At 43.0% G+C, this 17,492-nt stretch overlaps 1 pseudogene; it reads left to right on the plus strand.

The window, feature by feature from the left end:
• The first annotated feature begins 1,254 nt into the window (after positions 1-1,254).
• Positions 1,255-3,900, plus strand: LOC133081866 (rho GTPase-activating protein 12-like; annotated as a pseudogene).
• Positions 3,901-17,492: the final 13,592 nt, after the last annotated feature.

Here is a 17,492-nt window from a genome sequence, read left to right on the forward strand (position 1 = left end):
TGTGCCAGCTACTAAACTAAGTGCCGGTTCCTGCCCTCAAAGAGTTCAGTATTTCCATGTGCTCTGAATACTTGTGCAACCCCTGGGTGGAAGAAAGAGAGAGATTAAAAGAGCATGTTAGTTGGTCACCCATATATACACGGGGTGCAGAAAAATGCACAAAATGGCCTTTATTCCCCGTTTAAATCACACATTCTAACCAATCCGAATCAATAGGACATGTTGATTTTGAGTGGCCCCTTACTACTCCACTCAATTCTCAGTTCCTCAGTGGGCACAAGACCTCTGTTCTAGATGCTTTGGAGCACTCCTCCCCCTCTTGCAGTCGGTGGGAAAACTTTCCCTGCCTCTTCTCGCCATTTCCCTGGACCTCTGGGAACTTCCCTGTCTGATGTGGGTGTCTAGATTGGGTAGTCACTCAGCTCCATCCAGTTCCAAAGTTGAATGGAGATGAAGAAGCCTCTCCAGTCCTGTGAGTGGAGGGGGATGGAGAGAGCAGAAACCAAAGACTGGCCTCGGGGTGGAATCTCTTTGAGAAAGCTGAACATTCCACACCGCCAGTATTGACATTCTCTTGGCATGCCTTTTTGGTGGATTATGATGCTAGAAGAGTCTCTGTCCCTTTACCTATCTTGATTTACAGTAACAAAACCCCCTCCAATTAATATAGCTTGAATTTTTGCCAGGCCCTGGTTAGGGAGATAATGAGAAAAAAAAAATGTATCTGCTCTCTTTCCATTTTTTTTTTTTTTTAATTTGGCTGTGCCAGGTCTTGGTTGCAGCAGCATGTGGGATCGTAGTTCCCCAACCAAGGGTCGAACCCGGGCCCCCTGCGTTGGGAGCACGGGGTCTTCCCCACTTGACCGCCAGGGCGGTCTCTCTTTCCATTTTTGGCAGCGTGATGTGCTCTTCCTGGGTGTTGCTGGAACTCTTCTTGCTTCTCCGAAACTCCCCCTTTCCATCCAAGCACTTTGCATCCCTTTGTTTGATATATATTTCCTTTCTCCAAACTTCTTCACATCTGCATTTAGACACCTAATAGGCTCCTCAAATTTAAAAGGTCCCAAACTCAACTGAGGATTTCCCCCATCCCTGAACCTGTGCCTCTCTCATTCTTCCCCATCTCAAAAAACGTCACCCCGATTAACCTAGTTGCTCAGGCTGAGACACTGGGAGTCATCCTTGACCCTCTCTCACACTCCATGTCCAATTCATCAGCACAGCTTACTCGCTTTAACTGGCTTTGCCTTTAAAATGGATGCTGATGGGGACGCGCTGGCCCGGCTGCGGCCGAGTGAGCGCCCTTCGGGCTCGCCTGGGCTCCCCGCCGCCGCCGCCGCCGCCGAGCGGCCAGGAGGGAGCCGGCCCCCGCGAGGCCACCGGGCCCTCGGTTTAAACGTAAGACTGGATGTTTAGTTCTCCTTCTAAGCCATATTGCTCCAACAAGCCACAGAGTCATAATGTGGCAAAGCATCCTTTTTGAGAGGTGAATATTGCGGAAAGAAAACGGCTGACAGAGGTGGGAAGATTGTTCCAGGGCACGTGTATATTGAAGTGGAGTATGATTAAGAATGCGAAGCGAAGGACAGAAAGGTCGTGATAAAACAAGGGGAGCGATACATCCTGGTGAAGAAGACCAGCGATGACTGGTGGCAGGTCAAGCTGGATGAGAACTCCAAAGCGTTTTGTGTGCCTGCCCAGTATGTGAGGGAGGTCGGCCGCAGAGCCCTGATGTCGCCTGTGCAACAGACAGCGGGGCTGCCGAATCATTCTGTGAAAACGATGCAGAGTCTCCATCTTCAGAGGTCAACAGAAAATGTGAACAAATTGCCCGAGCTTTCAAGTTTTGGAAAGCCATTGCCGTCTGTTCAAGGAACAGGTCTTATTCGTGATGCCAATCAGAATTTTGGATCCAATTATATTCCAGGTCAGACTGTCAACCTCAGCCTGAACCTGACCCATAATAATGGAAAGTTCAACAGTGACTCACATTCTCCCAAAGTTTCTGGCCAGAATAGGACACGCTTATTTGGTCACTTTCCCGGTCCAGAGTTCTTGGACGTAGAGAAAGCTGGCTTCTCCCAGGAACAGTCTTGTGATTCAGCAGGAGAAGGCTCGGAACGGATATATCAGGATTCAGAGTCCAGTGATGAGCTTAGCAGCAGCTCCACTGAGCAGATAAGGACGACAACACCTCCAAATCAAGGGTGGCCAGGTTCTCCTGTCTACGCTAACCTGCAAGAACTGAAAATATCCCAGTCGTCTCTCTCCCCCGATCCCCGGAAGCCCAGCAATTCAGATTAATGGAGAATGGGAACCTCATAAAGATAGTTCAGGGCATTGTTATTATTATAACAGAGGAACACAGGAAAGAACTTGGAAACCCCCTCGTTGGACTCGAGATACAAACATAAGCAAAGGAGATTCCCAAAGTCCAGGAGATCAAGAGTGGCTCAAGCATGTTGACGATCAAGGTAGACAATATTACTACAGTGCAGATGGATCTCGGTCAGAATGGGAGTTGCCAAAGTATAATGCCTCATCTCAGCAGCAAAGAGAAATTATGAAAAGTAGGAGTCTGGACAGGCGGCTGCAAGAACCAGTAGTGTTAACAAAGTGGAGACATAGCACCATTGTGTTGGACACCAATGACAAGGAATCTCCAACTGCCTCAAACCCTGCTACTCTGAAAATGAGTCTTCTCCCTCTTCACCAAAGAACCAAGATACAGCCAGCAGTCCAAAGGGTCAAGAGGAATATGGATTATTAAATGTAACAAAAGTTATTGAAAATGGGAAAAAGGTTCGAAAGAACTAGTTGTCTTCTTGGGCCATGTTGCAGGGATCATCTTTACTGTTTACCAGAAGTCAAGGAAGTAGCACAAGCTGATTTGGGAGTAATCGGTCCAAACCAGAGTTCACGGTGGACCTTAAGGGGGCGACGATTGAGATGGCTTCAAAGGATAAATCCAGCAAAAAGAATGTATTTGAGCTGAAAACCCGTCAAGGAACAGAACTGCTGATTCAGTTTGATAATGACGCTGTTATCAATGAGTGGTTTTAAAGTTCTTAGTAGCACTATCAGTAATCAGACAGTAGAACCCGATGAAGCAGTTGAGGAAGATATACCAGATTCACCAGGAATAGAAAAGCACGATAAAGAAAGGACAATAAGGATCTGAAGAAATTGCGTTCCACAAAAGTATCTAGCATAGATTCTTCAGAACAGAAAAAAAACAAGAAAAACTTAAAGAAGTTTCTTACACGACGTCCCACTTCGCAAGCTGTTCGTGAAAAAGGTTATATTAAAGATCAGGTATTTGGAGCCAATCTTGCTAATCTGTGTCAGAGAGAGAATGGCACAGTGCCAAAATTTGTGAAATTGTGCATTGAACGTGTTGAACAATATGGGTTGGATGTTAATGGGACTCACAGAGTTAGTGGCAACCTTGCAGTGATCCAGAAGCTGAGGTTTGCAGTCAACCACGATGAGAAATTGGACTTGAAGGATAGTAAATAGGAAGATATTCATGTCATCACTGGAGCACTGAAAATGTTTTTTCGAGAATTACCAGAACCTCTCCTTACATTTGATCATTTTAATGGTTTTGTTAATGCAGTTAAACAAGAACCAAGACAGCGTGTCTCTGCTGTGAAGGATCTAATCAAACAGTTGCCAAAGCCAAATCAGGACACAATGCAGACTCTGTTTAGACATCTCAAAAGAGTTATAGAAAACGGAGAAAAAAACAGAATGACATATCAGAGTATAGCAATTGTGTCTGGTCCCACTCTGTTAAAGCCAGAGAAAGAGACTGGTAACATAGCAGTTCATACCGTCTACCAGAATCAGACTGTAGAGTTAATTCTTCTCGAGATAAATTCCATCTTCAGACGTTGACTCTTACTGAAGACAACCTGTGGAATAGAAGCCGGATTTCATCAGATTCCAAGTCCTTATACCTGATGTATTTTATGTTTGGACCAAGCAGTGACTCTAATTTTGCACTTTTCTGAGGGATCAGAAAGGAGTGGGAGAGTCCAGATGTGTGATAGGCCCTCATATTTGCTGCTTTGTTGCAAGTTGATAGAACTGTGTGTACGTTTGAATTAATTTTATCCTGAATGTTTGCATTTCATACTCTGAATTTCAGTAAAAATCAAAACTTGCGATTCTAACCAGTCATATACACTGGATAATTTGGTAAGAATACTACATTTTTTCTCCTCAAACTGGATAATGTAGAATTTCTTCTCATGATTCAATAGGTTCATCACTCTATAGAACAATACTTACTATCAGTTATTTTGAAAACTCTCCTGGGCATTTTAAACAAAATGAAGTATATCTGTTTTGAAACCTGTGTATTTTTTTTTTCAGGGTTTCTGCATACAGTGGCATTCTGATTGCTAGGACCCATTATAACCCAGATGCGATCCCTTGATGAAGGCTTGCTGTCTTTACAGAGTAGCACAGCAGCACACTAATAGTACTTAAAACACTGTAATATACTGGACTTTAATTTAGCATAAGCCAGTTCAGGGTATTTGGGGGCTGTCTGTGCTACACTGACTTGTAGCTAACAATCCTAATTCTATCTAGTGCCATACTGAGTTCTTGGTATGACCCTGTGGAAACCAACATTATTTGATGTAAATACAGGCTAAAGACTCACTGTCCTTTAGCTTATGTATATAATTGTGCTATATAGTCTCAGAGTGCATTCTAACCCCTCATTTCTAATCACAATATTGGTAATTCTTTTCTGTGAATATTAGGTTTCCTCCAGAAATAGGCCGTTATTTGAGAAAGTTAACTGTGTGTACTTTTAGATTTTAATTACATTTACAGGCAAATCACTGTAATGCAAATGGTACTGGAAAAATGCTGAATAGACTTGCTAAATAGTAAATGCACTACAAGAGGAACCTTTTAGATTATTTAATATGTACAGAATACATTAGAAAAAATTTATTACAGAATTCTAACTCTGCAATACGAATAGTGGAAACCCATATGTAAATTAGATGGATGTCAGGTTGAAAATGACATTGCTAAACTTGAGAATTTCTTTTTACACTACTATTGTAGATTGGTTTGTATAATAAAACAGGGTTTGGAAAGTTCTGTTACAGAGAGCATGGTCTGCTGAAGATTTTTTTAAATGTATTTTTCTAGATTAACTGCTGTATAGGAAATGTCTAATCTGAATAAAGAAAACTATAAGAGGTTTAGAGATTTTTCCATTGGAAATGTGCATTTTGGTTTTTAATTTTGTTTTGTTTTTGCATTTACTGGCACACTCTTATAATACCTCATTTTTAAAAAAAAATCAACTGAATCCAGTATTTCCTGTGGCAAATGTTTTCCTCATTTCACACCTTTTGTGCTTCCTGCCATGTTGGTGCCTCTGCCACCCACCCCTACCCACCCCTCCATTCTTTATTTCTTCATCAGTATTTGAAAGTGAATGATTTGTAACCAAGACTCTTTTTCTTAGGGTTGCATCTATAATTTACAGATTGCTTTTCTTGGGAGCAAATATTTTTTGTATGACCTGTGTAAAAACCTCTCACCTGACTTTTGTGGTGAAAATGTTGTTTGTTGTCGTGATCTTGTTAAATTGATAACAAACCAAGCTACTTGACAGCGATAGAAAAGCAGATTGTTTTGGGTAGGGAGAAAAAGCTCCCAAATGAGAATGTTTATATTTGCCTAAAGATGTCCTTAACAATATACAGTATGCTTTTGGCCTGGCCTATATAGTGATTGCATGCCAGGAAAACAATTAGACTCAAATCAGTGTTCTTTCTCTTGGTAGTTATGACATATCAAAGATTAAAATTGTCCTGTGTTTCTTGTTTCAAAGTACACGTGTGTATGTGGTCTTAAATGTTTTAATAGCCCACAGCTAATCAGCTTATCGTAATATTGTATGTATAATGAGATCAGTGTCTTGTGTTTTCATCCTTTGTAGATTAAAAATTCTCACTTGTTTTCTGGTCATAACAAAACCAATAAAAAAAGAAAAATAGATGCTGAATCCACCTACTTTTCACTGCTTCCCTTGCTGCCACCCTAGTTGAAACCACCATCATCTCTTACTTGGACTCACACAGTAATCTCCTGTCTTGCCTCCCTGCTTCACCCCCTACAATCCATTATCTCCACCACAGCCAGAGGGATGCTTGTAAAAGGTCAATCTGATACTGCCAATCCCCAGATCAAAACACTCTAATAGCTTCTCATCACAATTAGGGAAAAATACAAAGTTCTTACCCCAACCTCCAAGGCCTGCTGCAGATTGGCCCTTGGCTACCTCTCTGGCCTCATTTCCTACCACTCCTCCTTTTAACTCACCTTACTTCACTGGCCTCCTTTGCTGTTTTTGAACATGTCAGGCACCTCCAGGCCTTCGTACTTCCTGTCTCCCTAGCCTAAACTATGTTTCTCCTAAATATCCACATGACTCGTATCCACATTTTATTCACGACTGTTCACTCCTTGGATGGCCTCCCCAGCACATACTGCCTAAAATAGCACTCTACCCCATCACTTCCTATCTTATTAACCTGCTCCATTTTTCTTCATATCACTGATGAGATTAAATTATATGTGTAATTATTTGTTATCTAATTATCATCAGAATACAGGCTTCATGAGGGTAGAAATGTTGTCTCTTTTATTCACTTCTATATTCTCAGCTCCTAGAACAGTGTCTGGCACATAGTAAGAGCTCAATAAATATTTGTTAAATGAGTGATTATGTGGAAGGGGCCTAACTTAGCAGCCTAAATTGGATTCACCCTTGGATTCACATATGTATTGTTCTGTCTGGAGGGTCTAGGAGGTGGGTCCACTGAGAAACTATGTGTTTAGAAGCTGAAGGAGCGCAGGAAAGATGTCATCCTAATGGAAGAAAGAATGGACATCTAAGATCCCTCCTAGACCTCAGAGTTGAGGGGGAGGGAAGATGTTGAGTATAACTCTCAGGTTGTAATTAATCAGGACATTTAAAAATAAGAAACAACAGAAACCCAACTCAACCCACCTTAAGCAGAAAAAAAAAAAAGGATTGCTTTGGTTCAGAAGGCTAGGAAGGAACCAAGGTTGGAGACTCAACATTGTCAGAACTCTCTGGGTCTATATTTCATCTCTGCTTTTCTCTGCTTCTCTTTCCCCATTTGTCTCATCCTTTCTTGCAGACTGGTCTTCTCCATATTGAAAGAGACATGGCTGTCAGCAGGCAAAGCCTCACAAAGAGAAATTCTATCTCCCAGAGTCCATGGATCTATCCCAGGGAACATTTCTGAATGGCCTTTTTTTTTTGGTCATGTGCCCATCATTCGGTCCAATCACTGTTGCTAAGAGAATGGATGTTTTGTGAGTGGCCAGCTTTAGTTCACATACTTATCCCTGAGGCCAGGAGTAGAGGCTATAACCAGTTGAAGGGGAGTGGAAAAGCTTGCTGGGAACAGCAAAAACCAAATAACAACAACGACAACACAATACCCACCAGAGGCCACTACCCTGGTTATCTTCTGATCTACCTCCCGGGACTCATACCTGAGTCCCAAGTAGAGAGGGCTTTGTAAGAGTAAGTACCAATTTAAAGGACTATTTCACTAAAATCTCTGTGGGGCACTGAGTACACAGGGCACATCAGAAGCACTGGCTTTAGTAGTTCCAGTTGGGTAGGAAGCAGCTTTGAGACAGCACGAGCAGCGGCCACCTCAATGCATCAATGCCTTTGTTACAGGCATCAGAAGTCTTGGCAGCAGATTATCACCCCAGGGAGCTAGAGAAGGAAAGGAGGAAATGGTGGAAGCCACTGGGGAGGTGAAAGGATATCGTTAATGAACTTGTGTCACAGACCTCTGGGAGACTCACAGAAATAGTTGGATTAGTGAAAGGCTTTGAAGAGGGGCAAATACAGGCAAGGGCAGAGTCAGAGAAATTCCTCTTTGTGATTATGTTGTGAACTTGATTTTACTTCCAATCTGTTTGCCACGTCAAAAGGATGTCCACAGACTACAGAAAATAGGGGCAGTAGATCACCCAGCGAGGCCCCATCCCCCAGAGCCCGTAGCATTGTGCTGAAGTCACAAAAATCTGTGAAACTGCCTCTCTCTGGGAAGCTTCGAAATAAGGCAGAGGGCAGATGAGTCCCATTTCTGAGATCCAGTGGCACATCCTTGGCTGAGCTATGATGTGGACCCACCTAGCTGTTCTGATTCAGGAGATGCCTGTCCCACTCTGATTTTATCTCCACCTATTTCTCTCTTCTTAGCTTGACGCCCAGCCAAAGACCAACACCACCATTAGACCAGGAGTCTCCTGACACTGCTTTCTGCCTGGTTTGGACCTCTGCAGGATTACTCTTTCCTGTCTATTCAGACTCCAGGCCTTGTCTGTGTCCTCCAGTCTGGTTTTACACCCTGGATTCAGACCTTGGCTTCAACCTCATAACTCACGGTAACTAGCTCCCTGGGCATTCATTCTAGCTCCCCCATCCACCTGCTGGCCCAGCCTGGCTGTGAGTCCTGGCTTGCATTGTTTGGCAGCCACCCATGACCTAGACCTGACCGTGTCCTTCCACCTTACTCCCCTTGTCACTTGAATTGCTTTCTCTACCCACCCTTAGAATATAAAGATGCTGCTCACGTTGGTACATAATGTCTTCATATTTCAGCAGCTTGTCTGGCTGGAGGAAACTTCATAACCTCCTCTGGCAATCCATTCCACTGTCTAATCACGCTGATAGTCAAGGTTCTTCCTTCTGCCATACCATTTAGTAGAAGTCTGAGTGCTGCTGAACAATAATCATTCTAAATGTCACCCACCTGGGAGAGATGAGAACACAGATCCTCAGGGCCGCACTATTTGGAATGTGCCCAGAATGTAGAAACACCTGTTTGAGATGGAAATTGTGGTCCCCGAACATATGTCATTGATAAGCCCAGGGAACTATAATAGTCGCTCCCAGAGCTTATTGGGATAATATGAGGAACCAATGGGGTCACTTTGTGGCTCCTGAGCAACTGGGGTTCCTGAGGAAGAAATCCCCAAACTGGAGGTAGAGAAAGGCATCCTTCCGTGGATGGCCCGGCTAATGCAGCTTGTAATGTCCAATCCTGTGCTTGGCAAAATAGATCCCAATTCATTCATTTTTACTTCTCCCCATTTCAACTGTCACTGCCTTCCCTGCTCAAGTCCAGGCACCCAGCTCCTTCTGCCTAGACAAAAGTCATAGCTCCTATCTGGTTTCCCTGCTTGTTCCCTCTTGTTCCCTCTCATTTCCTTCCATTCGATTTTCCTCACAGCTGTAAGGAAAGATCACAGGGTGATCTTTTAAAAATGTAAATCAGATCATGTCACTCTCCTGCTTAAAATCCTTCAAAAGCTTCCCATTTCACTTAGAAAATCCAAACTCCTTCCAATGACTTATAAGGTCCTCCAGGATCAAGCCCCTGCCTACCTCTCAGAGCTCTTCTGGGGCTACTGTCTCCATTGCTCACTATGCTCTAGACACACTGAATTGATTTCATCTTCTCCTATGTGAGCTCTTCCTTCTCTGGAGGGTCTTCATCCATGTGGTTCCTTTTGCCTGCAGTGCTCTTTCCTAGGCTTTTCTCAAGGCTGGATCCTTCTCAGTTTTTAATTCTCGGCTAAAATGTCACCTCCTTAGAGAGGTTTCCCAGCCCACCCTTGCTATAGAAGTTTTCTCCTGACTGTTTATTTCCTTCTTTAGCATCCACTACAATTGCAATTGTTTGATGTGTCTATTTATTTATTCAAACTCGATCTTCCTCACTAGAATGTAAGTTCCAAGAGGACAATGCCATGCTATCCCTAACCTTATCACAGTACCTAGCATATAATAGACATTCAATGAATGTATGCTGAATTCATGTTTTTTTTTAATGTTTTATTTATTTATTTATTTATTTATTTATTTATGGCTGTGTTGGGTCTTCGTTTCTGTGCGAGGGCTTTCTCTAGTTGTGGCAAGTGGGGACCACTCTTCATCGTGGTGCGCGGGCCTCTCATTATCGCGGCCTCTCTTGCTGCGGAGCACAGGCTCCAGGCGCGCAGGCTCAGTAGTTGTGGCTCACGGGCCCAGTTGCTCCGCGGCATGTGGGATCTTCCCAGACCAGGGCTCGAACCCGTGTCCCCTGCATTAGCAGGCAGATTCTCAACCACTGCGCCACCAGGGAAGCCCCTCATGTTTTTAATAGTAAGTGCTCAACACATAATTTTTAAATGAATGAATGGGGTAGAAGTAGAGGGCATCCCATGGAAATTAAAAAGAAAACAAAGGAATATTAACAATAACTTTATGCCCACCAATTTGATAACTCAGATGAAATGGACCAATTCCTTGAAAGACACAGTTACCGAAACTCAGACAAGGAGAAATAGATAATCTGAAAAGGCCTATATTGACTAAAGAAATTGAATCAATAATTAATAACCTTCCAAAGGAGAAAGCAACAGGCCCAGATGGTTTGACTGGTGAATTCTACCAAACATTTAAGGAAAAATGATATCAATTCTCTACAATGTGTTTCAGAAAATAGAAACAGAGGAAACCCATCCTAACTTGTCCTGTGAGGTCAGCATCACCCTAATATTAAATCCAAACAAAGACATTACAAGAAAGGAAAAGTACAAACCAATATCTCTCATAAACATAGATGCAAAGATCTTCCCAACTTGATTTATAGACTTAACTCAATGCCAATCAAAATACCAGAGCATTACTTTGTGGATATTGACAAACTGATTCTAAAGTATATATGCTAAGGTATTAAGACCCAGAATAAACAACACAATATGAAGAAAAAGATGAAGAATAAAGTCAAAAGACTGACACTCTCCAACTTCAAGACCTACTGTAATCAAGACAATGTGGTATTGGGAAAGGAATAGACAAATAAATCAACATAACAGAATAGAGCACCCAGATGTAGACCCACAGAGAGTGGGGAGAGGAGAGAAATCGGTGAGGGAGATTAAGAGGTACAAAATTCCAGTTGCAAAATAAATGAGTCATTGGTATGAAATGTACAGTGTGGGGAATATAGTCAATAATTATGTAATATCTTTGTAGGGTGACAGATGGTAACTAGACTTGTTGTCGTGATCACTTTGAAATGTATAGAAATATCGAATCACTATGTTGTACAACAGGAACTAACATAGTGTTGTAGGTAAATTATACTTCAAAAGCAAACAAACATACAAGGAAACCCGTAGAAAAAGAGATCAGATTTGTGGTTACCAGAGGCAGAGGGGGAGTGGAGGGGGAATTGGATGAAGGTGGTCAAAAGATACAAACTTCTATTTATAAGTAAATAAGTACTAGGGATGTAATGTACAACATGATAAATATAATGAACACTGCTGTATGTTATACATGAAAGTTGTTAAGAGGGTAAATCCCAAGAGTTCTCATCACAAGGAAAAATATGTTTTTCTATTTCTTTAATTTTGTATCTATATGAAATGATGGCTGTTCACTAAACTATTGTGGTTTGTGGTAATCATTTCATGTTGTATATAAGTCAAATTAGTATGCTGTACACCTTACTAATACAATGTGCTGTATGCCAATTATATCTCAATAAAACTGGAAGAGAAAAAGAAATAGACCCACACAAATATAGCTAACTGATCTTTGACAGAAAGATAAAGGCAATTCAATGAAGAAAGGATAGCCCTTTCAACAAATGGTGCTGGAATAACTAAACACCCACAAGCAAAAGAAACAAAAGAGAGAGAGAGAACATAGACACTGACCTTATACTTTTCACAAAAATTAACTCAAAATGGATCTTAGACCTATATGTAAAGTGCAAAACCATAAAATTTCTAGTAGATAACATAAAAGAAAATGTAGGTGACCTTGGGTTTGGTGATGATTTTTAGATACAATACCTAAAGCATAGTCCATGAAAGAAAAAAATAGTAAGTTGGACTTCATCAAAATTAAAAGTCTTCCCTGTTAAAGACACTCTTAAGAGAATGAAAAAACAAGCCACAGACTGGGAAAAAAATATTTCCAAAACACATGAGAGATAAAGGACTAATATCCAAATATAGGAAACTCTTAAAACTTAGGAAACAACCTAATTTAAAAATGGGTGAAAGAGCTGAGAAGAAACCTCATCGGAGATATATAGGTGGCAAGTTAGCATATGAAAAGATGCTCAACATCATGTCATTAGGGAATGGCAAATTAAAACAACGGGATGCCATTCACTACACACCTATTAGAATGGCTAAAATCCAGAACATTAACACCACCAAATGCTGGCAAGGAGGATGTGGAGCAACAGGAACTCTCATTTATTGCTGGTGGGAAGGCAAAATGGTACAACCACTCTGGAAGACAATTTGGCAGTTTCTCACAAAGCTAAACATAGTCTTACCGTATAATCCAGCAACCACACTCCTTAGTAGTTTTCAAATGAGTTGAAAACTTAGGTCCACACAAAAACCTGCACACAATGTTTATTGCAGCTTTCTTTATAATTGCCAAAACTTAGAAGCAATCAAGATATCTTCCAATAGGCAAATAAATAAAATCTGGTACATCCAGATGATAGAATATTATTCGGCAATGAAAAGAAATGAGCACTCATGCCATGAAAAGACACCTAATATCACTTAATGCATATCTCTAAGTGAAAGAAGCCAGTCTGAAAAGGCTACATACTACATAATTCCAACTATATCACATTCTAAAAAAGCCAAAACTATAAAGAGTAGAAAGATTAGTGGTTGCCAGGGGCTGGGGCTAAAGGAGAGGCATGAATAGGTAGAGCACAGGGGATTTTTAGGGCAGTGAAACTATTCTGTATGATACTGTAATGGTGGATACAGTATTATACACTTATCAAAATGCATAGAACTGTACAGTACAAAGAGTGAACCCTGATGAAAGCTATGGACTTTATTTAATAATAATATATTATTATTGGTTCATCGATTGTAACTAACGTAGCGCACTAATTCAAGATATTAATAATAGAGGCAACTGGTGCGGAGGGAGAGGGGGGTACATGTGCTTTCTGCTCAGTTTTTCTGTAAACCTAAAACTGCTCTAAAAGATAGTCTATTAATTTTTAAAAGTGGAGGGAATGTGTGAGAAACAGTTCTGGAAGGCACAAGTGAGGAGACAGAAACTCCTGGCATTGCCCAGGAGATGGAGGTTGATGGTTAAAGGGGTAGTTAGGCTCCAAAAGAATTGCAAAAACCCTCCTCCCACTAAAACCAGCAGCACATGCTGGGTTCCACCACCAGTCTTAACCCCACTCGGATATCAGGCTTTACACAGCAGCTAAATCCTAGTGGGACGGTCTCAGATAAGAACAGGAACCCCTCTGCCATTCACAGCCTCTCCTGTTTCTCCCACTGAAGTCCCACTAAACTGTTATCGGACAGTTAAACTAGGCCTATGGAAGGAATTTCCCCCATAATGAGTTCGTTTATTATAGCCTTCCAAATGGAAAGAGGGGAGAGAGGGAGGGAGGGAGGAAGGAAGGAAGGAGGAAGGAAGGAAGGAAGGAGGAAGGAAGGGAGGAAGGAAGGGGGTTAGTGATGATTTATATTAACTGGCTTTTTACTGGTTCAGGGAAATTCTGCCCATCAATCTTTCACACCACAATGAGAATGAAATAATCTCCCGGAAAGGAAAGGAAAGGAAAGGAAAGGAGGGCGGAAGGAAGGAAAGAAAGAAGGAAAAAGAGAGAAAGGAAACAGTTAATGAAGAACTAGAACTTCCTTTACAGCTACCTTTGGTGGAGTACATCCATTCTGTTACAGTGTGAGATATTCTCATGTCTCTTGATTCACATATCCTTCTGTCTCATTGGAAAAAGATATGATAAACACATTCACGCTGCAGTTCGAGTGACTGGTACTGTGTGTTCTCCTTATCAGAACTATTTGTAATTACCTAGGGATTCTGGGAGTCACACATTAGGAAGAAATCAGACTCCTGAGAGAATTCTAAGCACTAGTGAGTGGTGGAGCCTGGGGGGAAATTTCCCCCCAGGCTTCTTGCTCAATCTTATCTTCTGGGCCCCAGGATATTGAGGAACAATAGAAAGAGGAGTTTGTATGGGCTCAATTTTAAGAGTTTCTGTTGTTATGCTTAGTTGTGACAGATGGTTTACGAGGGAGACAAGTCGCATGGGCCAGAGGGGAGAGGATGAGATCTAGCTCTGGTCCCGCAGCCCTCAGAGAGTTGCAGGGGGAGGAGGCTGACTGCTCTTTGGCATCTGAGGTCCCACCTGACGTGAGGCAGAGACTGGAATTGCAAAGCTGGAAGGCGCTGCTAGGAGAAAGGCAGCTGAGTGAGCTGTTGATTCAACAGGCACTAAAAATGAAGTTTGGCACCTCATTTGAGAACTTCCAGCAGCGTGAAGGGAGCTGATTCATTTTTTTCACATCAGACTTAATCGTTGTTCTGTTTGTTTAATAGTGAGATAATAACATCTTATGTTTATGAACTGTCTTATAGCCTGAGGGAGTCCACAGCACTTTACAGACTTCAAAATCGGAAAGAAACTTGACAGGGACTATGTCTTCCACCACTGAGATGCCATCACCTGGGGACTGGGCGATCAGGGAGGGGAGGGATTGGCTCGGGCAGGAGCTGGGTCTTTACAATGACGAATGTTTCCTGGAGTAGCTCCACAGCCCAGGATTCATGTCGCTAATGGGCAGGGCTACCGTACAGGTTGGGACAGGGTGTCCAACACAGGACAACCAGCTGAGGGGTCCCTTTGCCAAGCCGAGCACCCTGCGAGGGTCTGCATCTGCCTAGGGGAAGGGATACCCTATTTCCCATTCACAGAAAGAAGCGTTTCTAACTCTAATTGATGAAACTTCTTTCACTGTAATGTGTATTGGCTAAGGGTGACCCCGAGGAAGGGATCTCAGGGCGTGTGTTGTGAGAGGGCTGGGCTGCAGTTTGGTAGAAGCGAGGTAGAGCCCCACCCTGACGTGAAATAGCTGTGCGACATGTTCATTCATTCATGTCTCCAGGCGTCCATTTCCTCACCTGGAAATGACGGAGTCACAGTAGCTGATTTTTGAGAAGGGCTGCTGAGATGCACAACTCCAGGGGGCGCTATGCCCATTGTTTCTGAAGAGCCGTGAGCGCTACAATGGAGTCTAGGCTTGACTGGATGATGCGAGGGCTAACCGTTCGCTGTGTGTTTAAGTAAATGCTGCCACTTGCTTCAGGCTCTCTCACATCGGGAAGCCAATGTGCCCTGATCCCCTCTTTCTTTGTACACAGCACTCATCCCTTCTCGACACCCCCAGGGTATACCCTGCTGTGTTGTACATAATCTCGTAATATTTTCTCACTTATTTATATCCCTTATTAGACTATGATCTCTCCAAGGGCAAGGTAGGATCTTTTTCTTCTCCATCTTTTCATATTTGCCCTCTGCCCATCCCCCAAGCCCCACACACAAAGAGCCTCTGTGGCTCCTCCAGCTAATTAGAGGCATTTAAGCCGGTTTGTCCCCTCTCTCCTCTCTAAAACTTAACTTTGAAGAAAAAGATTGAGGGCGGGGGTTACCTGGGAGACCACTAGGAATCACCCATTTCCCATCTAGTTCCCTCTTTGGCTCCAGGAGGCCCCTTTCTGATGGCCCTTCACTGCAGAGGCGGGGGGAAGGGGCCAGAGGACTAGAGATTAGCCGATCTCTAAAGTCTCTTCTGTTTCCAGCTTCCTATGAAAACATGCTCGTTGCCCTTAGTAACCAGCTATGCATAAATTTATGAATGCATCTAACCCTTCTTAAAAGGTATTTACACATAATTTCAGCTTACGCTAACTCGAGGCTAATGAATTTCATACATTTGTTTCCTGTTGCATAAAATCACATCTATTTGTGGTTTTCGAAACGTACCCCTTTCAAAACCTCGAGTGGGCTCTGATAGCATCTCCTAGATGTCGTGACCACATCTGCCTTCGCCATCGCTCCCTCCCCCAGCTCTGCTATGTCTCCCTGCATACGGAATTCAGAGGCAGGCGGTCTTTGTGCAAGGGGAGGGACAGATCTTTCCTGAACAAGCCCAGAACTGGGTTGTCTGCCTTGACCACGGTGGTAGGTGGCTATCTGGCTTTAAAAAAGATCCTCTGGGACAGAGTTCTTTTCTCCACCTTTTCCAGTCATCTCTCCCTGACTTCTTCCCTCTCAGCCGGTATTGAAGTGGGTTTTGAAAAGTGGGACATACACCCCAAACAAGCTGGACAGCTCTCATGGCTCCTGGAAGGGTCTTCGGCTGCATTCTAAGAGCTCCCAGCTTTTGAGGAGATAGTGTTTTCCCCTGAGATTCTAGAGAAGTATGGAGCCTAGGGCATAGCAACAAGATCATCCACCATCCAGAAAAGATTTCACATTAGAATATGTACAGCTGGCAAAGCTGCTACAAAGAGAGAGAGAGAGAGAGTAATCTGAAGAAAAGAGAACCAGGCTAGTATACAGAGGACTTGTGTCTGGAGCTGAGCAACACTGTTGGATTGCTAGGTGGCTAAGACCTCAGTTTTTCCATCTGTCTTATGGGAAAATATGAGGATGAATGACCCCGCAAAAAAATAAATAGTTATTTATAATCCCATCCTCCCTTTAAAGAGGGTGGCTACTGGTACACAAAAGAAACGTTCTTAAGTCTGTTGAGGCCTAGATGATTAATCTGCTAGACGCTCTAATAGAGTGAGAAGAAACTGCATGAGAGGTAGGAACACAATCTAGGAGGAGGAGTGTAAAAAGAGCAGAGAAGAGAGGAGAGGGAGCAGAATGCAAGGGATCTGGCAGAAGCCTCCATCCTGGGATCCCCTTCCTGGGACTCTACCCACAACATCAGTAAAGTCTACCCAGACTTGCTGAATACTGGAGACAAGGAGATTTCTTTTGGAAATCGAAGAAGGGACTGAGGTTGTGCCTGACATCCCAAGGCAAACAAAAACAGCAGATGCAGAAGCTAGAAGCAGAGTGGGGAGCAGAGGAACAGAAGCCCTCCAGAATGGCTGACTCCCCTTCCATCACACTGAACTGTCCTTGGGGCCTGCAGTGTCTTTTCTTGCCAGGAGACTGTGGTTAGATCTAGCCACTTGGTCAGATTTCCCTAACCTGAAGTCTCTGGGGAGAGATGGGGTCCCCTCCCCGCCCAACACACACACCTGAAGCTGGGGGTCGGGGCAGGGGGACACTAAAGAGGCATCAGGCAAAAGATCCTGGAACGCTCTTTCTCTTGCGCAAAGGTGCAAGCTGGCCTTAATTTACTTAATTAAGAAAGCCGCTCGAGGGTTTTTTTGCCATCACAAAATGAAGTCAAAAGAAAAGAAAAGAAAGGAAAGTCTGCAAGCTGAGGTGATGTGCAGATTTGGCTCCAATAATTTTTACGTTGCCGCCCCACAAGTCCCCAGACCTCTCGAAGAAACCCACACAGATTTCTGATTTTGA

This window comes from Eubalaena glacialis, chromosome X, assembly GCF_028564815.1.
Source record: "Eubalaena glacialis isolate mEubGla1 chromosome X, mEubGla1.1.hap2.+ XY, whole genome shotgun sequence".
NCBI classification, from domain to species: Eukaryota; Metazoa; Chordata; class Mammalia; order Artiodactyla; family Balaenidae; genus Eubalaena; species Eubalaena glacialis.